Source organism: Artemia sp. Qi Xiang Cuo, chromosome 13, assembly GCF_049724085.1.
Source record: "Artemia sp. Qi Xiang Cuo chromosome 13, ASM4972408v1, whole genome shotgun sequence".
Taxonomy (NCBI): Eukaryota; Metazoa; Arthropoda; class Branchiopoda; order Anostraca; family Artemiidae; genus Artemia; species Artemia sp. Qi Xiang Cuo.
In genome coordinates, this window is record NC_142806.1 from 40,928,145 (window position 1) to 40,950,112 (window position 21,968).

General features: G+C 33.2%; 1 long non-coding RNA gene across 7 annotated transcripts in view; it reads left to right on the forward strand.

The window, feature by feature from the left end:
* The first annotated feature begins 461 nt into the window (after positions 1 to 461).
* The window catches only part of LOC148945283 (uncharacterized), a 30,463-nt gene continuing 8,956 nt past the window's right edge, over positions 462 to 21,968 (forward strand). For 3 of the 7 annotated variants that reach the window (XR_016142763.1, XR_016142759.1, XR_016142765.1), the window contains exons 1-11: positions 462 to 521; positions 9,104 to 9,282; positions 10,654 to 10,711; positions 12,885 to 13,008; positions 14,565 to 14,650; positions 15,433 to 15,578; positions 16,691 to 16,735; positions 18,107 to 18,208; positions 19,318 to 19,439; positions 20,305 to 20,356; positions 21,308 to 21,413. This is a non-coding gene — a long non-coding RNA (uncharacterized LOC148945283). Of the gene's footprint in view, positions 526 to 7,046; positions 7,181 to 9,103; positions 9,283 to 10,653; positions 10,712 to 12,884; positions 13,009 to 14,564; positions 14,651 to 15,432; positions 15,579 to 16,690; positions 16,736 to 18,103; positions 18,209 to 19,317; positions 19,440 to 20,304; positions 20,357 to 21,307; positions 21,414 to 21,968 lie in introns of those variants that run through there. The other 4 variants (XR_016142762.1, XR_016142764.1, XR_016142761.1 and 1 more) reach the window with 4 other exon arrangements.

Below are 21,968 nucleotides of genomic sequence, written 5' to 3' on the forward strand. Positions count from 1 at the left end.
GAACTGCCATCGCTTCCCCCTGAAGGATAGCCCATGCCCGTTGATTATCCATATGTGAACCCTCTCTTGCCCCCCCCCCACAATAAAAATGTTGGAGCTACGTCCCTTGGGTTTGGTATTGGCTGGACTCCTGGGCGGGGTGCCCACCATGCACGTCTCCTCGGTTTAATGAGAGCCTTTCAAGGTGAAAGGTGTTCAACGTCAGGGTTCAGCCGTTTTGCTGTTGTTACTTTCACCAGCAGAAGTCAAAGAATTAAAAATGGGCATTCGACTTTTTTCACATGGTTAAATAGAGTTCTTTCTCGAAGACTCAAGACGAAACTCTTTCTAGTCAACAGCACATTATATTCCACCACTTCCAACGATATCACTTTTTGAGGTTCCTTGCTTTCTTCTCAAACACGACTGGCTGATAGGGTTTACATTTTTCAAATAAATCTTTTCTTCTTTTTGCATTTCAGTTTCCCGCTACTTGATTTCAGTTGTCTACACTTTATCACAGGAGCTCGTTGAGTCAAGACGTAAGTGAGTCTTTTACTAACTTCTCGCTTTTCTTGTCCCAGGTTTTCATTGTAGTTGAAATTTCAAACAAATCTTTTTGAATATGCTTTATTAATCAGCTAAACACTAATAGAAAATCCGGTAAATATTTCGCTATTCCTTTTATAAAATTACAAATGAAGGGAATCTACCAGTTCATGCTCTTCAAATGTAACAATTATCCTTTCTGCGAATGAGTTTTACCCCCAATCCTATTTAGGCAATACCAATCCAGGAATGGCCTATGCATTTGCACATTAGGGTGATGGGGGTAAAGTTTCAACTTGCCTCAGAAACAAACTTATTCCATATCCCTACCCTAATATAACCTATGCTAATATATACCCTTATGTGTTATGTATTGGTGGGGACAAAATTCATTTGTGGCAAAAGTGACAAAATTCTTTCTGCTCAACAGCACATTAGCCTATATTACACCACTTCCAATGATCTTACTTATTAAGGTTCCTTGTTTTCTTCTCTAACATGACTGGCTGATAGAGCTTACAATTTCCAATTAAATATTTTCTTCTTTTTGCAACTCAGTTTCCCCTGCTTGATTTCAGTTGTCTGCACTTCACAGGAGCTTGTTTAATCAAGATGTGAGTGTTTTCATCAAGTTCTTCCTTTTTTGCCCCAGTTTTTCACTGTAGTTGAAATTGCAAACTTCTTTTTGAATGTTTTATTAATCAGCCTGATTTACCTCTTTCCAAACTAAAGACTAATAACGAATCTGGAAAATATTTTGCTATTCATTTCTAGACTTAATGAAGGGAACCTACCATTTCATGCCTTTTATCAGTATTTTTTTGTTATTCATATTATTGACATACTAATAAAGTAAATGTACCACTCAATGCCTTTTTTATGCTCTTTCCAAATATAATAGGCCTAATTGTTTTTGTTGGAAATGTAATTTTACCCCATCTCTCCCACCCCCAAAATATACCAATTCAGGGTAGCTTATATAGGCTAATTTACACATTAGGGCCTTTGGGGGTAAAGTCTACTTCTGATGCAAATGAGAGGTAAGTTTAAACCTTACAACCACCCACTCCCTTAATGTACAAATATAGGCTATATATACCCTGAATTGGTCTATATAAGGGTTGGGGTAAAATTAATTTCATACAAAAATGATTATTATATATTCATAAAGAGCATAAAAAAGGCATTAAGTAGGGTCAATATCTACTAAATCATATTATTGAGTTAGGAATAAAGTGAATACACTATTTGATGCCTTTTTATGCTGATTACAAATATAATAAGCATTTCTATTAGAAATGAATTTCCGCCCCCCCCCCTCTTATAGGCTATACCTAACCTAACCCTGAATCGGCATATATAGGGGGTCAATATCTTCCAAATCATATTATTGAGTTAGGAATAAAGTGAATACACCATTCGATGCCATTTTTTATGCTGATTACAAATATGATAAGCATTTCTATCGGAAATGAATTTCAGCCCCCCCCCCCCTATATAGGCTATAACAAACCCTGAATTGGCCCATATAGGTGGGGGGGCTGAAACCCATCTCCAATAGAAATACTTATTAGCCTATATTCGTAATCAGCATAATAAAAGGCATTGAATGGTGTATTCACTATAGTCCTAACTCAATAATATGATTTGGTAGATATTGACCTAGAGTAGTATGGTCACTTTATTTGTAAGTCAATAATATGAACTGCCAAAAACTTCTACAGGCTTAGGCTAAGTATGTCCTGGGAAGGTATTTTGAAGTCATGGCTGGTGTTTACCCCCCCCCCCCCCCTTCCAGAAAATACCCCCACCTCAAGACCAGAAAGTAATTTGCACTTTACTGAAAACAATACATTTTAAATGTTTTTGCTTATTTTACTTCAACAAATAAAGAAGTATAGCTTAATATTGATAATTCTTTGCCTAAATTGTTTTTCTTTTTCATTTGTTTTGAATTTGGCACTTGCTACTGCCAAATATTATATAAAATCATGGAAGCCTTTTCAACACATGGATTTGTGTTTTTTTTCTAAGTTTTTAAGACACTCCTGGTGTGTAAATTCTCCTGTTTCCTGTTCCTTAGCATTTCAACAAAACTATAAAATACTTAAATGAAAGTTTCAAATTTAGAAAGCTCATTTTCCACAGGGGGTGGAGGGTATTTTCCATGAGGAAATTTTCCAAGGAAGGAGTAGCCTATTTTCTGTGGGGGTTACTTTCCAAAGCAGGGGGAGGGTTTCTCTGATAACTGAAAATTATGGTGAAATGTTTTGTCAAAATTCCAATAGGCAGACATATCATGTAGGCAATTTTCAGGACCCTCTAGAGGGAGGAGTTTGTTATAAATAGGTATTTCTGAAATATATTACTCTTGAACAACTTATTTAGCCTATAAACTAGTGATGTGTTATGAACCACTTTTCAATACCTTAACTAGTGTTGATAACTTATGTGGTTACAAAAATGAAACACCTTAACCTTAATTACCATAATTTGCACTTTGGAGCGAATTAAGATCCATCATGATCTGTTCCATGCCACATACTTGATGTGAATGACTAAAAATCAAATGCATCCCACTGGTACTTCCAGGGAACACCATTCCATTCAGCATCCAATGACTTCTTGAACACTTTATTACTGGATGCTGAGACTGTTTTATTTGACTGACTATTCCAGTGGTTTACTACACAGTGGGAGAAAAACAGTTGTTGAGTTTTGACTGATGGTTTAAACAGCTTCTTTGAATTTCCTCTCCTGTCAGTGCCAATATTTTGTGAAATTGGTAAATGGAATGGGGAGGGGGTTCTTGCAAAGTAAGCTTACGTGTCATCAGCATATCAGCTGTTGTTGGTAAACCAGTGTAGATAATTTAAGCTCCTTTAAATGTTTAACATAAGGCTTATCTCTCATCTTAGATACTGCCTTTGTGGCTCTCCTTTGCACTACTTCCAGATGCTGTACATCACCCCTGTCTCCTGGTGATGCTATGCACATTCTAAAATCAAGTACTGGTCTGATAAGGGCCTTGTACAAGCTCACAGAAACATAGGGAAATCTACTGGATATAGTTTGCTTTAAGAGTGCTAGGACAGAATTTGCATGAGTCTTTTTGCAGTTAGAATAGAATTTATGCTGGTTGTCAACAACGATTCTAAGATCCCTTTCTTCATCCACACTTTACAGTTCTTGAGTATTATTTACAGCTGGATTGACTGTAGTATACTTGAACCTGGGGTTGGACTTGCCAAAATGAATAACACTACATTTGTCAATATTAAAAGCTTATGTGCCTTGTTGTTGCCCATTTTTGAATATGGTCAAGATAGGCTTGTAGTGACTCATGATTGACTGCACCAAACAATTTTGAGTTGTCTGCATAGAGTTAGATGATTTGTAGTTATGTAGATTTGTAGTTTGTAGCCTTGACCAAAAAGGATATGCAGATAACATCCATGTTATACAGTATGGTGAAAGAAGCAATAAGAGTCGAGAGATTCCTAGGGATTTGCCAAGTCTTGACACTTGCTAAGTATCAAGTTCAGTTTATTTAATTAAACATTTTACAAATTGATCAACTTAAAACTAACACTAGTAATAAGCCTAGGTATGTGCCACCGCTCCCCTCACTAATGAGGGTGAGAAAAGGCAACTACAGCAAATATAGTTCACGTTTTATAACCATAAAACAGGAATTCTGATCATTCATAAAACGAAAAAATAAACAAGAAAAACTTTGTAAAACAATTGTTCTAACTGTTTTCTTAATGTTGTTGACAAAAATAGCACTGAATTTTGGAATTCAAATTTTTCCATCAAAAATTCAGAGTATGTGTGCACATTAGGGGGGTGGAGGGCAGTAAAGTTCATAGTAAATTTGCATTGAGGCCATATAATTTAGTTTGGATGAAAGTGAAAACATCATTTAATGCTCTTTTATGTTCTTTAATAATTCATATAAAATACCTTTTGGGCCCCTTTAAGAGCTCAAAGATTCAATTAGACCCAGAATCAATTAAAGAGCATTAAAAAAGGCATCAAATGACGTTTTTGCTTTCATTCTAGCTCAATTATATAACTAACTACAAATTCACCTTTTATTAGGTCACTAAAATATCAATTTTTTTTCACCATTTCAATTTAAGTGTTCATTTTTTGAATGTTATCGACTAAAAATAGTGCTGAATTTTGTGATTCAAAACTTTGCTGTCAACATTTCAGGGTATATTCTGATTCAAGGTATATATTTACGCACTAGGGGGTGGGATGGAGGGTAAGTTCATGGTAAATTTGCAGTGGGCTATATAATTTAGCTAGGATGAAAGTGAAAATATTCTTTGATGCTTTTTTTTTTGCTTTTTCTTAGTTCATATAAATATTGGTACTTTCCCACTGTATGGGCACCTACAAGGAAACCAGTCATGAAAAACCCGTTTTTGGCAGGTTAATTCAATAGACGGCTTCAGAGTAATGCAATCCATAGTGCGATTTTCATTGCGTATACGATATTTGAACTGTGGTTTTTTGAGGTTTAGGGGGGGAGGTACCTAGGTTAGGTTAGGTTATGTGTTTAATATATGTAATGCTTTATGCTACTGGCTTTTTTTACACAAATGTATCCAATCAAAAATTTGAGTGCCATTTTATTGAATCTAGTCAAGCAATGAAATGACAGTCTGGTTGACAACACCCTTTACCAGGGGCATCACTAGTCTTTTATCTTTGGGTGGGGCATCCAAGATGTGCCAACAAAAGACTAGCAGAAAATTGTCATATATTGTAGAGAAAACTTCGGTATAAAAGTAAAATCAAGACAGAAAATAAGCTAAACTTTAAGGCTGGGTGGCTTTTCATTTTCCACTTTTCTACAAGTAGGTTGAGGAGAATTTTTTTTTCCAGAAGGTCATTTCTGATGCCCATGAGCATGAGATGGTCAAGTTGATCATGTCCCACAGATGACCTCAATCTATTCGTGATGATTTTCATCTTGCTAAATATTTATTCACCTTGGACCAATGTCACTGCAATAGTTTTTGCAAAAGTGACTGCTCTGTAAACTAAAGGCAATCCTTGTCTGTTCTTTTTTGCTAGAGAGCACAACTTGGAAAACTCAATGATGCTTCTAGTGCCTTTGCAACTACCTGCAAAAGTCTTGCAAATCTGCAAAAAGAACAATAATGTTCCCTCTGTGGACTAGGCATTTTAGGTATTGAATATTTCTTCCTAACTTCTTGGGAATGTGAACTTGTGTTCCATCAAAGTGCCTAATCATGTTACTTGTAAAATTGTAGAATTGTCAGTTTTTCATCATTGATTTAAGCCTTTTGCAAAACTTGTAGAATATCTTATGCTATATTGGCTCCTTTCTTTAACTCAGAATCTACAATGACAAGTAAATGCTCTTTAGAGGTTCCCTCTATCAATGTTCTGTACTGCTACAGTTAAACACAACTACAAACTAACTACAGTTAAACTACACTACAAAACTACAGTTAAACTACACAACTTAAACTACAGTTAAGACTGTGTCGTCTCTGTGTCGACACAGAGACGACACACTTCATGGCCGGAAGATGGTGTTTTGTCTGTGAACATGTCAAAGTAGTCAGCTTCATTAACTTCTGCTACGATTTTTGAACTAGCTCTGTTAGAACAATCACAATTAATTTATTTTGGCTACTACTCAACAAATAGCTGTTGACATTTGGCTTCATCTGATTTTTCATTTGAGGGTTGATTTCAATGTTGTGTCAAATAAAGATTAGCTAACTCAACATGATTTTCTCCATCATGATTCTTCACGCAAAATGCCAGCCTTTGTTTACCTAGAGTGGTGGTAACATCTAACAACATATATATAATGTGGCACCCTCTTTTCCTTTCTTTTTCTGACTCTTTCATTAGATTCTTCTTACTAAACTTGGCAATTATTTACTTTGATTGGAAGTGAGTAATAAGCATTTCAGCCTTGGCTCCCTTACTTTGCATTTTGTGCCAGTTTCTAGTTCCTGTTATAAATGAAGAATCTTTGTTTTTGTATTCACAGCCGTGTCCTGTTGTAAACAACAAACAGACAAAGCAGTAAGCTAAATTTTTCTTGACACCATACTCTAGGTTCAGGTACTTATTGTACCAGTTTCTAACTAACTGCAACTGGTGTTTGGAACTCTGGGATTGGATTTCCTTGTTATTTTTGGAAAATTGATTTTTGGCTGAAATGGTCCTAGTTTGATAAGCTTCAGCTTTTCTGAGTTTGAAAATTTTTATTCTTGAACCTGGGATTGTGATTGACTTACGATTCCAGCTTGCTGTAAATTTTTGGCTTCAGATTCTAATCCTTCCATTTTTGACACTTTCTGAGAAACAAATTTTTCTGACTGACTAAGCCTAGTTCCATATTTGCTGATTGATTGCCCTATGGCTAGCACTTGTATTCCAGTATCTAGTTTGTTAGTTACGGAATCCAACTTAACTTCAAGTGTCAGTTTTTATTGCTACCTTGGTACAGTCAACAATGTAAGAAAGAAAATCGCCGAGTCCCACCTTTTCTTTGTGATCAATTTCTGAACAGCAAACTTTCCATTTTTTTTTTCTTCCACCAGATCGTCACACACACACACAGCGTCGTCACCACAGCGTCAGACCTGAGAGGGTAAGTAATCTACATTTTTTTAACCGCATCTTGTATTCAGACTGATATTTGTCAAGGATGGACCAGGACAAATTTTCTCAAGTGATGTCTGAAATGTTACTTTGATTTCACCACAGCTTTTTCTCTTTATTTCATCCATTTGTAAACATTGAAAACCTCATAACATTCAAAAACCTATAAGGAAATTTGGCCATAACCTAATAGGCATTTTCAAAACCATATTCTTCTATGCTTTATGCAGGCAATTCGGTATTCATTAGTTCACTTTGGTTCCATTTTATAGCATACCTCAAAAGAAAAGAGATATAGAACCCCAGATCATAGAGAGCAAGATCTGCTGTATAGTAATGCCAATATTTTGTATATGCATATTTAAGTATAATCCAATATCTCTAAAACTTACACGTCTCCAATACTCCAGTCCTCTAACTGGGACTGTCCTCTAACTAAAAAAAAGAAGGTAAAAACAAAAAGTTTGCATATTAAAAGTACATGTTCACCTCTTCAGGATAAATCATCTTTTTATCAAGGAGATTTCTTAATTATCCCTAATCTTATTATCATTTCCTTGTTTATCAATAAAAAATTATTGAGTGTTTCTCAATCAAATTTTTTAAAGTTTACTACCCTTTAACAAACTGATGCTAGTTGATCAAATTTCGGTACTTGCGCATAATATGCTGCATATGAAAGAAGTCAAGTTTGGTTAATGCTAATGAAATATAATAAAATAGGATGAATATATAATAGTTAAGAAAAAAAATTGGGCTCTATACTTGCGCATTGGGGGTGGGGGGTAAAGCATAGCATATATTAAATACGTAGCCTAACCTTGGTACCTTTTTCCCCCTAAACCCCAAAAAACAATCGTTCAAATATTGTAAACTCATTGAGAAACCACGCTATGTAATCATGCCTCTTTTGCAAATAGCAGTTCGACGGGTTTCGTGTCTGGTTTCCTTGATACAGTATATAGCGGTGTGTAGCATATGATGCACCAGTACCCAAATTTGTCATTAAAAGTAAGATTCTGCCCAGACTTCGGGTGTCTATCCTATCAAATCGTGTACTCAATCGTGTTTAAATCAAATTTCGTGATAAACATCTTTAGCAGTGTCAGAATGCAAGACAATAGGTGGCTGAAACTGCAAAGCATTAAAAGGAAAATACATTACACTATTCAAATCTTACTTATTCAATTAGATTTAAACCTTTAGCCTCCTCAAACCTTCAAACCTTTAATATATTTAATGCTAAATGTATGTTCAATGCGTCAATACCTTATGACCACTAAATATTTCTCCTTGTACTACAAAAATATTATGTTCAGATGCCAACTGGTACATAAATTTTAGCCGACTGTGCCACTGCGCGTGTGGGCGGTTCTAGTAGACAACAAGCTCAACGTAATTGATGAAATCAGGTTTCAATTTTTTGTATTTAGCCTGTTGGTAAAATTTTGTTTCAACTATAACTGGCCTATTAAAAGTTTTCAGTGTGCTTTATATCCTTTCAGTACTTTAAGAGGCTTCTAGGGGACACAAATTTAAAGTGCTTTATTACAAATAAACATTTGCCTTATGTATGAATCTAGTGAAATGTACATGTTGAATGGGAGGTAGGCATGATCTTCACTAAAAATCACTGTAAAGTTGTATTTTCTCTAGCTACCATGAAAGATTTGGGTTTATAGCGGTTAATTAAAATATTGGACAGTCCTGGCATAGACTTTTCCTTGGTTTAGCTTGCAGTGCTGAATGGACAGGTTCTATTACAATAAGGAACGCCATTGAGCTTTTATGATGACATTTAGAACGGGCGGTCAGAATTTTCTTGTTGAATGTTCATACTGACATTTTTTCCAAATTCCCACTTTACTTCAGATGAAGGGTGATTTATTGACAAGAATGATGTATTTTTTAGCGTGGATGTTTGGTCTTGAGAATAATGCAGTTCAACCAGGAATATATGTAGAGAAAGGAGTGGAACAAGTTTAAAGAAGCACTAATGAAAAATTTTCAGCCAACAAGATTGGACATCACATAAATTCAGAATATAGTCCGAAGTTTGTGAATCATTGCAATATTGATATCAACAACATGGTACTAAACTAACACATTTTCTATTTTTAATAGTCCACATAAACTAATCCCTTAGAAACATTTGTTTTGATATATGAACATTGATAGGGTTGACATTTGGACATACACATGGTTTTATCAATTTTCTGGTTTCTGAGAGTGTGACTTCAATGAAAGTTAATTGTTCCACTGTAATATTGCCCAAAACCCTTTTTAGCTCGTTCAATTTGAGAATTGTTGGCTTTCCAGAAGTAAAAGCAATTAGAAGCATTTATAAGTTGTAAAAGTATCTATTGTTTGTTGTTAATAAAAGGGTTCATTGATAAATTTTGGATGTAACAAAAAAAAAATATGGCCATTTCAGCAAAAGTTAGTTTTTATCCTACGAAATGTATTCAAGTGCAGACAAAAAAATTAACATAAATAATATTTAATTTTCCAATTGGGTTTAGAACTAACAGCTTTCTATTCTTGCTTAGATAAGCCATTGCAGTATTCTAACCAGGTATATGGAAAATATTTTGAATTTAAATTTTTACATCAAATTTCGTCTGCTACAAAATATAGGTTGTTTTCATACCTAGTAAGAATCATATGAACTAATTTAGTTAGATCTTGTTTGTCTTTTCTGTTTGTTCTGTGAGCTAAAAAAGAGGATTGTTAAAAGAACCTACATTTCAACATCGTCATTAAGATAAAACAAGTAATAAACTCCGATTTTTGACCATTGTGCTTAATTGAGACAGTGATTTTTGAAATTTGTTATAGCTGGTTTAATGTATATAATTTCATTCTCTTGGCTTTCTCGGGTCTTCCAAATAAAGGATGTAATTGTTCTATAGATAATGTTTCCCTCATTTGTGGTAATTTGTCATTTTTCCTGTTTTCCTTCTTACTTTTTCTGTGTTGATCAATTCACAGATAGCTATTTATGGGTCTAAACTTATTTTTCCTTGCTTCAACCGCTCTTGTCGCTTAAGTGCATTGATAGGTCACCTATGTTGTTTTTTTTTACTTACTGTTTTTTTTTGTTTCCTTTGTATTATTATTTGCGTGGAAACGTCCCAGGGACTGGTATATTTCTCGAGTTTCGGCATAATTTTCTATTACTTTTTCTCTTTAATTTAGTGTCTTCAATGCTAAGATTTGGAATAGTAAAAATTACTTAATATAGTCTTGTACAATCCTAGAAGTATAGGTTAAAAAGAAGGTTGAATACCCGGTAATAAATATTAGTCTCAAAATGATCGAACAAAAAGTATTGAAATGATGGTTCAGTTCTGCTTCTGATAGTTTTGATGTATAACTTACCAAACCTGCTGATCTGGTTTGATCAAGATACAGTTTTGTTCCTTTGTTGGTTTCTTTCTCTGAATCTTATTCCTTTTTTAGTTGTCAGATCTCAAGTCTTTGGTCAATGTCCTTTTGATGAACCAAAACTAGAAGAGTGGTAAGTATCCATGTATTTATATTTCACTCTTATTTTAGGCTGTAAGTGAAGATTCTTGTGTAATTATACGTGTATCCATAACTGAAGTAGGCGGAAGGTGAACATACTGCTTTTGTCTTTGCTCTTTATGACTGAAAAAATTAAATCACTCACAAATCCGATTTGTCTTTAAATGAACCTTAAAGTAATGCCCAATTCCTTATTTTTTGGCTCAAGAAATAAATTAAGAAGTTACTAAAAACATGCCGAACGATATGCTGCTATGTCTAGAGGACGATCTAAAAAAGGTACTAAGCTTACAGCTTTTTAAGTTTCTTTCTGGTGAATATACGTAAGAATTTGAATTAAAAAAAATTAAATATCACAAGGGGGCATTAAAATTTTTGATATGCCTAGGTAGGGTTTGGTCCGAAATTGGTTGCGAACCACCGTTTTAGAACCATTGGTTCGAAATGATCACCCTTAGGGAAGAGCAAAAAAAAAAGAGATATATGATCTTTACTTCTGAGAAGAATCCACTCGTGGATAAGGTCGTAACCTCTACAGTAGGGTTTTCTGATATGCTGTATCTTATGGTGTGAGTTTGATCAGGATCGCTTGACTTTTGGGAGATACCCCCCCCCCCTTTTTTTTAAATCAGGCAAATTTTCTCTGGTTCGTAGATTTTGATTGGTAACACTAAATTTAATGTTTATGTATTTGGAATCACCATGTAAAGCCAATTGTTCTGATGTGTTGTTATCAAAAATATTTTAAGACTTTCGGTTACTATTGTGCTGAGTCGCTCCTTACTCAGTTTGTTACTACGGAGAGTTCGATTAAACCAGGATGACAACCAGCCATAGATTTTACACAAGCATCGGAATAGCTGTTATTCCATGTTGTATTCCAATAGCTATGTTTTACCATGGAATAGCTTTGTCTTAAAACGAACAAAAGCCTGAACAATTGATACTCTGGTATCAGTCTCTAAATATCTTGGTAAATGCAAATCTTGTTAAATATTTACATGTTTAATACATTTAACACAGCGTGCTTGAAAGTACGCTCGACTTCATTATCTTTTACCTTTAAAGGTACCCATAAGGATTTGTATCAGTTGACAGGGGTTGATTCTTAGACCTCGTCAACCCCGGGGTTAATCATGACCACATTAGGAATCCCTGTCTTAAATAATCTCCATAGAGCAAGTCATTGAATGTGGAACTGATGAGATGAAGCTTGCACTCTAATTAGTTAGGGGAGTTAAAACTACTAGAACCAATAGCTCTGCGTGAACTTGCATTACAACATAGTCATTAAGATCATCACCAAGAAAATAAAGTTTAGTCTACAGATATGTATCTGTAGACTAAACAAATAATAAATTTTTTAAACTCCAAGATGGTGATTTGGGAAATTTGTTATTGCTGGTTTATTGTATATAATTTCTTTTTTTATGGTCTTCTCGGGTCTCAAATGATGTAACTGTTCTATAGATGATGTTCTCCTCATGTGCCACTTGTCATCTTCTAGCAACACTTAAAATCAGTTTTGCTAGTATTCATGCGAAAAATTTTATGGAAGTGTAGTAACATTAAAGAAAAGAGTATTAAACTCCAGGATTAGTAGGACAATGCAAATGTTTTATTTTGATTTCATTGCAATAAAAATCTTGAATCCACAATGGTTTGGATGAGAAAATGATGTCAAGTTTATTTAACTTATCCAACTGCTAATTTTTGAAATTGGTAAGCATTTGAAAACAATTGAAAAAAAACTCCAATGATATGATTTTACAAAGGATTTGCCTTTGAGGATTTTGATTCGACTGTTCATAATAAAGCCATAAAGAAAACGTTTTAAATCCCTACGTTTCTACGTGGACCTTGTTACTGAAATAAAAATTTCAGTAAATATACATAGCGATTTTAATTCCAAACATAAGTTTATTTTTGTGCTAGCATAAAATGCATCTGCTTTTAAGAAATGGCTCATGAGTTGGGGGTTTGGGTTTGTGTTCTGTCAATTTTTGGTTGGAAAGTTCTACTGGATTGCAGTGATGAAATTAATGTTTTTTTCTGACACCTCTTCAGAATAATTATTGTTGACGCCTGTTTCTGATTAATTGTTTTTCTTCAAAATGCTGGTAAGTTCTTCTTATGGTACTATTTGAATAAATGTTTTGTTTTAGATGGAATCCACTGAAGTCGCAATATTGTCTCGTAACAGTTAATGTCGATATCGCATGTGCATCCTGATGGTTGGATGGAGCTGATAATATTATCATGAGCAGACAGTTGAATGGTCAATTCGATGTAAGTTCCATTATTTCTTTGTACTGTAAAATAAAATGCCAGCAGTCTCTCAAATTTTTCAATTGTATAAATTAAATTATTATCTTTTCATTTCGACTTCTCATTTTTCTATTTTTCTTACTGTTTGATAAAATCCTTTTGGATGATCATCATACCTTGTGTCCACTGCGGTTTTAGGATAGCTTCCTTTGAAAATCCTGCTCCTTTTCTATACATAGTTCCAGGAGTTTGAACTTTGAAAATTTATGAATCGCAAAACTACATTGGACTTGACCTCGGAAATTATTTTTCCTTAATATTTTTGACTATCGTATGGTTTTTCTTTCTGATAATGTTTGTGGCATTGTTTGCCAGTTTTTAAGTTGTTTGTGCCCTTTGAAGTTTCCTTTGCTTTAATTTGGTTTTTATGACTCAGAAACGCGAATTCGATTTCTTCTGGGCTTGTGATAGGAATTTTTGGAAAAAAAATATCTTACGAGTGTGATCGAAAGGTTTATTTCGTTTCTCATTCTTCCCTATTTGAAGTCTATCTGTGCTTCGAAATGATTAAAACATAATGCTTTATCTTGATAAATCAATGAAAATTATGCTTTCTCCACAATGCCAATGATCTTCAAACTTGAAACTGATATTTTGAAAATTTCGTATTAAAGTTTGATTTATTTTACACTTATATTCCAGGTTTGAAAATCCTTTTTCTAACGAAATGTCGCGTTTATTGAATAAAATTTTTTTATGAATAGTCTCAGTGGTTCCACTCATAGTTGTTTGGTCTGTGTACTTTGACAATTTGAAACTATTGTCTTCAATGTATCATTTTTTTTCTGGGTGCCTTGTATTATGTTGGAACTTTCAGGGTATGTTGAGTACAGTGAACTGAACCAAAAGACAGCGTACATTTAGGTGTTCAAAACTGCGTATTTTCAATATCGCAAGATCGTTTCTGGGTATTAATCTGAAATTTTTTGGCATTTGGAGTTGAGGTTGATTGGAGTTTGTTTATGCTCTAAGGTTATAAAATGATAGTTAAAACGGCCATTCTCCAATTCTATCCATCCGATTACTTGTGGCCCAAGTTCTGTTATATTTTCCCGTCATCAGATTTTATTTATCGAGAATATTGAGCTACAGGAATGTAATTACAATTTTTATTTTCAAATGATGACCATTAAAATAAATTGACGCTTGTAAATTTCTATGAATGATTTGAGTTGCAAAGGGCAAAGTCGAAATTTATTCGATTGGTTACTGCTGCTAAAGAGCTTGCTTCTAGTTTGACAGTTCTGTTTGAGGAATAAACAGGGTTTACACTTTATCTAGCCATACTAAAACGAATTTGAATTGCTACAATGAATAAATCACTATCACTTGCGCTCATTTGTTTATATTACCAGATTCATGATAAGGTTTTCTTGTCCAACAAAGATGATGTTATCCAATTCTGCTACTGACGTTTAGTGACGAAGAATACTCAGCTCACTCTGATATTTCATCAACTCTGGGCTAACAAATTTTTTCTTTTCCTATTAATTCTTATGGAAACTTCTTTATTTCAGGTGTTGCATCAGGTGTGATTGACTTTGCTGAACTACTTCACCTTTAATGTCAAACCCAATGTGATTCTTCTAACGTATATCCAAAGGTATTTAATTCAAATTCTCAGTGGGTTTTTATGTTATTGATCAGACAAGGTGTCAAATTTTATTGTATTTAGTTGTGTAATGTTGTAAAGGAACGTTCAACTTAAAGCTAAGTATTATGGTTATTTTGGTTGCTCCAACCAACGAAATTTTATAATATCGTTGTGCACAAAACGAAAGGGCTTATCATTTTACGGATCTTTGGATTGAAGTGGTAATGGAGTCGATCATAAAAAAGCTTATGAAAGATAAAAAGTGTTAAATGAATAATAGGGCTTACTTGCTATCAGTTAAGTTAAACAGTCATTTAGACATAAGTACAGAAAAAGTATGTGGTTTGCTTTTATCTTCCATAGAATCGCCCGCATACATAGACAGGAATTTTCCCCCTTATTAGTTTTTTTGTACCTTCCTAGGTGTTAGTTGTTTGCACCAATGACAGAATTGAACCAGAGGGGCTGAATTTTTTTTTCTCTGAAACATGTTAACTAGTGAAGTAAATGTATCAATTTTAACTAAGGAATATTTCTGGCCGCCTGATCCGTCATAGTTCCAGCAGGTAAAACTTGTAAAATTTATGGATCGTAAAACTATAGGTAAAACCTTGGAAATTAATGACGTCTGGTAGTCTCATTCTTCCTTTAGAAGTCTATTTGTACTTTGAAATGATTAAAATATTATGCTATATCTTGATAAACCCATGAAAATTAAGCTTTCACCAAACTTTGAATTCGTATTATATTTTTCTTCTTAAATGCTGATTTGGTGTGCACTTATATTCCAGGTTTGAACATCCTTTAGTATCGAAACGTCGCCTGTATTTGACAAATCTCGTTCAGATTTTTGAAGGTGATGCAACTCTCATAAAAAATGGATAATTCTTGGTATCAAAAGGTGCCGTTTCTGTAGCTGGACGTCTGGTTGGAATAAGTAAGTTTGTGTAGTTTTCAAACTTTCAGTTGCTTTGTATTTGGTTTCAAAAGTTAAGAGATAATCAGTATTATAACAATGTTGAAATTAATCAGTTGATTGGTTGAGGTGCTAAATCAACGGAAGTTTTAAAATTGATATTAAATCTGAAACGTTTAAACTGGTTTTAAATCTCTTAAAAATTTTAATTAATTAAAAACAGCCTGTAAAAAGAACTAACTTTATTTGAGTAGAAAATTCTTATAAATAATCTGTTGTTTCTCTCTTGGTTGTTTGGTCTGTCTATTTTGACAATATTGGTGTTTTGAAGCCGTCGCAGCTTCAATAAATTTATATTCTTTTTTATGGCGTCTGGTTTTTGTAAAACTATGGATGGGGTACAAGAATTAGTTGTTGGAACAAATGACTAAAGTAAAACAAGAGAGGCAGACATATTTTCATGAAAGAAGCTAAATATGTTTGTTAATTTAGTTGAAGAATATTCCTGGCCAACTGTGAAATCCAATCCAAATGTAACATGTCCCCTCGTTTTATGTTTAATATGTAGAGAAACTAGTCGTGGTGTATATGCCCTAGGTTTTCAGTTGTTGAACACAGTAAAAGGGTCTAAATTATGGCTACTATTCCTGTTTACTGCCTTTTATCTATACTGCGATACTAAGCAGCGAAATTCTTAGTTTTTTAGTTTTTATTATTCTGATAGTTCATTTTGAATTGAATGTTAAAACTGGATTCATTCTAGAGGCATAAGAGAATGGAAATTTGGAAGCACAACCCCAAAATGACTCTGCATTATTGAAGTAGTTCAAAACTACGAATTTTTGTTGTAATAGAAATTATGTACGTGTTCAAATTTTAATCTAGACAGATTCGGGAGTTTTGCAATATTTATTATCAAACTTCAAAAATGTTTTTTAAAGTTTTGAGTCGATCTATAACATGTTCTCTACTTAATGAAGCTATGATGTTGCTTGGTATTTGCTACTCTTGAAATATTATGACGACAACCTTACCACCTTATTTGACTGAGCTGATAAATAGTTCCAGCTAAATCTTCTGTTTAATTAATAGGTTTCCAAGAGTTTAATTAGTTTACACTTCCTCTTTTTTAGATCGACAGATGATGGGATCTTAGCAACATGAGTTCAGTCAATCCCGTAAGTTTGGCTTCTTTTTTTCCTTTTCTTTGAATTTCATGTACAAACTCACTAGCCAGTAATACCTATATAATTATCGGTTGTACAATTTAAACGTATCAATTCAAAGTTTGTCCCTTATTAGCAAATTAGTTTTTAACACATTCTTTATTTGTTTAAAGTGAAAAAAAGGTCAAGCAAAATTTTGTTTGAGCCGACATTGTTGGTCATAGTTGTTGGAGACTAAAACTGTACTTATTCTTTTGCCTACTATTTTATGATTCCATCCTAACTCTTGGAGCAGGGGTGTCGTTTGGGGTTGGCAAGGGAGGAAGTTGCCCCCCCCCCCTAATGTGGAGAAAAAATATATGTCCCATGCTTTTTGACTATTCAGATATGGACCCCTCTTGCATCCTAATAAAAATGCTGGAGATTCGCCTCTGTTGAGAGGTTGGGACAAGTGTTGATATTTCACTCATTGACATAAAAAGTTATCACAAAATGAGATTAAAATAAATTGGCGTGTGTCATTCTAACCAAAGAAACCGCTTTTTGTTTCAAATAGGGTAAGATCGAGTCTAGATGTGAATGACTTTCCTTAATCAATTCAGATATAAATACTTAAAAACATGGAACTAACATTTGCTAATCTCAACTACCGTGTGGAAAGCGATTATTTAAATTAGTGATTGGCAACTTTCAGTTCAAAGAGCCTTATAGCCTTTTTGCGACAAAAAATATGATTAAGAACCGTTTCTGTCATGAAAAGTCATATCCATAAGAACGTACTTATAGATATTTTAGTGTTTACTTTGTAGCTATAACAAGTTATATTTTGTGTGGGTCTTTCTGAAGCATGAAAAAAAATTAAAAAAATTAAATCAAGAAACGCCACATAAGATATTCTATACCTTACATTTTTACCTAGTTTGGTATATAGGTAGAATATCACAATCTCCTTTTTTCTTCATCCATTTTTATTTTTCATTTTTTTTTTCTTTTGTTTTTAATGTTATAAAAGGCAGGGGAAAACTATCTTGGAGAATTTTAGTAATTCTCTTGGAGAATTTTAGTAATTCTCTTGGAGAATTTTTGTAATTCTCTTCGAGAATAATAGTAAATAAAGCGATTGCTTATGAAATTTTTGGTACATCAGATCATAGCTGAAGAGAATCTGACTAAGGAACAAAAGTTGGTTCAATAAAATCATTTACTAAAATATGACGCGCTCTTGAATTAAAACTACATTTTTTCTGGTTGGTCCAAGATGATGTTTGCATAGGTCAACTGATACTAATGCTGTTAAATTGTTTATTCTCTGATTGATAGGTACATTTTTAACTTTAAAGTTTGTATTTTTGAACTACTCTAATGTAGGGTTTCTCTTAGCAGTTGCCTTCGATATGTTTTGAGCGTTTTATGTCATCTGTAGTCATAAAGGAAGTAGTAGAAGTAATGCCACCAAGGTGAAATATTTGAAGTAGTAACATACAGGTATGTCATTTTGTTATTTTGTTTGTTCAATTTTTAAATGTTAATTAATAATGATTACAAAATGTTAGGCTAGTCTTCTGCGTTGTGTTGAGGGAGGCGGCATACAGTTCAGATTTTTTCGGAACATTTTTCTGCTGAAGCCCTCCCCCCCCTTCAAAGATAGCTTAATCCTCTTCAACATTCCCCCCTCCCTGTCAATGGTCTGCCACAACTAGTTCATATATAATTAATTCGACAATGAATAAAATGTATTGCGATTAGTTTAACTAGATTTGATGGGATGTACAATGTTAATGTTATTTATTCATTATGGTTTAGCTAATAAATGATTAAATTAGTTTTTCTTTTTTTGTGAAAATTTTCATTTCCGTAATTTGTCATATTCATTATATTCGCATTATTTTATTTCTAAGAATGTTCAATAATAGTCTAGTTTAATTTATTGTAAATTTAGGTTAAAATTTCAGATATCATTTTAATTTCATTGACTCTTCGTTGATAACGTTAAAGGGAATATATTCCAATATTGACCAATTAGGATTAGTCTACCAGTTTAATCTTAGTCTTGTAAACGGATACAAATGTCGATAGTTTTCCGTGTTTTGGAAATTTCTCATAGCATGCCAATTAAATTTAAACATAAAAAAGCTTGAAGCCTTGTTTTAACCCTAGATGCAGACTGTAACTTTGATTTAATATTGTTTTGAGAGGTCGATTTTCATTATCCACATCCCCAAAAATTGTGCATTTTAGGTGGCGCGGTCGTCTATGAACTTAGCTCCCTCTGTTCCTCTCATGACATCCCTCTTCTGGAAATTCTTTCCTCCAAAGTGCTGTATTCGGTCTGGGGTTTAACTGATTTGAAAATAGACCGCAGGCTGGTTGATCTAGTTTGACAAGAGTAGCTAAGTTACCCAAACGATGCACAAATTGAACAACAAGCTTCATAGGTGCATGGTTCTTTTTCATTTTTGCTATGATGATTTGTCTTTGTCTTAGCTCGATGCTGATATTTTGACTGCGTTCGTCTTCTGATTTTAGTTCATTTAATTAAACATGTTTATGCTGTCATTTTTTCAATATAAATTATTTTTATTTTTGTTTTTCAGGTTTCATCAAGTACTTTTGTCTTAATGACGTGAATTTATACACCTGTCCAGATACATTGACTTACCAAGAAAATTTGATATGAAGATGGACAAAAACGTTGACATTTGACCATGACTTCTAGGTAAGATTCCTGTTCTCAACTGCTTAAACATCCTTTGTGTATGACTATAAATAGAAAATGACGCAGCCTATCGTTTGAATCAAAAGTTGAATATATATAAAAGTAAAAAGTTAACTAAAATCAAATATTTACGTAGATTTATTTGGGTCCCGGCTCCATCCCATTAGTTTCGAATTTTTACGATTTTTCGATTTTCCATGTAAAAATTTATATGCTTAATCTATGGTAAATACAAACTCCTTTCCTCTCCTTATGCCTCCTAAACAAAACCTTCTACAAACAAAAGAATAATTTCTATCCAGATCTTTTTTGTTTTCGAATCTTGGTTCTTTAGAGCTAATTAGATGATGCCTACTTTACTCTATCGAATTGGCGTTTTTTTTTTGCCAAAGTATCGCTCATGGCAAATCATTTAACATTTGATTGCAGGTATGTCTTATGGTTACCGAGAATAGCAAGAATTGTTAGTTGGATTAAATATGTCCATTATTAAAATCAGATCAATCAAATACAAGAACGAGAGAAATTAGAATTAGAGTTTTTAAGGGTTAAATCAAGACTAGGTAATATAACAAAAGATCGAATGATAAATAAAGGGAAACATTTACAAAATACTTCTCTTTAATTATTTTCATTGGGGTTTTGCATTTTCTGACCATATTCTTTATTCGAAGGCTATGAATATATATACATTTGTTTTTGTTCTATGATTTAGCTGTGTTTATTTATCTTTATGATGTGAAATTTCGCCCCTATATGAATCTTACTATGTTTATATTTGGATTAGTCTTTCTGACGTGTTTAGTGTTTCTGAAACTTTTCATGTACCTTAACGTTATTTTTCAATTTCACTTTTCACTTGCAGTTGCCAAGATTGTCAAAATGATGCAAGTTACTTATTACAGAATAGATGGCAAGTAAGTTTTATTAAAATTAATTCCAGTTTATACTTTCTAATCTAAAACTTTATATTATTGACTTCTGACACATTATTTGATTCTTTCGAGTTTCATAATTTATTAGACCTTGTATAAAATCTATTTTAATCTAGATGGTACAAATTTTAAATTGTAATACAAATTTGTTTTAAAGGTTCATTTATTATTAAGTAGTCCATTGTATTTTGTTTCTACTTTTTTTATTTCTAAGCCAATAATTTTTAGTTGCTTGAACAGTTCAGCTTTTAGTCTTCATATTGAAAATTTCTTCTTTAAACAACCATATTTGCTCGTTAGAGGCATCTATTGTATACTTTGTCTAAAAGACATGTTTTTATTTATATCAATTTTTTTATGTTTATTAAATCGCTTGAAATTTTTTACGGTATTCGGATTTCAATTATAAGGTAAATCGTCATGTACGAATAGATCGTAACTAACACAAAGAAAAAAAAATTCCCTAGTTAATTCTGTAAAGACTTCATTATACACCTGAATCAAGGCTTTTATGGTAGTGGCAATAACCGTGATCGAGGGTTCTGTACGTTGAATTGATTCTAATATCTCCTATATTGAATATGTCCCAATTGTTAGTTCAGATTTTTAAAATCTTCAATAAATTTTGCTTTTATAACTGATTTCAAACTTAAAAACTTCCGATCTAAAAAAAGACCACTCGATTGTTTTTGGGCGACTTTTCCCGTCCTTATAGCTATAATAGAAGGATTTGTGCTCTTAGATTTCTTTTCAGAGTTTGATGTTATGTACATGATTCGATCCTTAAAAATAACAATGATGAAAACAAGGAGTTACCGTTTGAAAGAAATGAAATATACTCTTTCTGCTGCTTTCCTTCTGATAAAACAGAAATAATGAAGAGGTAGGGAAATATGTTGCGAGCTTTGACTGAATTAGCCTTTTCTCTTATAGTTTGAATTGTTACTTGGTTTTTGATGTTTCTCAGATTCTATCCATTACGAAAGACTTGCCACCAAAGAAATCATGAAGACTCGTCACCAAGGATTGGCATCAAAAGGTAATATAACAGCTATATTTGAGATTTACTATTAAATTGATTAGTAATATATGTTTAGTATTTCCCAAAATATATCTGTCGGCCTTCATGGGATACCAAAAAATTTGAGGCAAACATCTAGGATTGAATAACTTTTATACTGAGGACCTTAACAAAATATTTATCTTCTGAAAATAAGTTGAAATCGTTTGACCTAGCTTGTATTCCATTCCTAAGCTCAATTTAAAACTTTCTCAATAAGTTAGCCAACAAACAAGTTTTTATTGGCTTTAGGCTAGTGATTCACATCTGAATTTAGGCCAATCCCCACCTAAGCATTTTTTAAACTCTTCTGCCCCTTCGTAATGAATTTAATTATTCAAGCTAGATATGCTTTTAAGGTAGCTTAGACGGCCGTAATCGTGTGGGTCGTCTAGTATAGACATTTAATATTGATGAAAAATAGTGTGAATACAACACCGTTTACACTGTATAGCGTCATTGCAATACTATTTTGTAGCTTTTTTCTCATTAAATGCACTTGAATAAGAAGTTATTTATGTCCTTAGCAGTTCT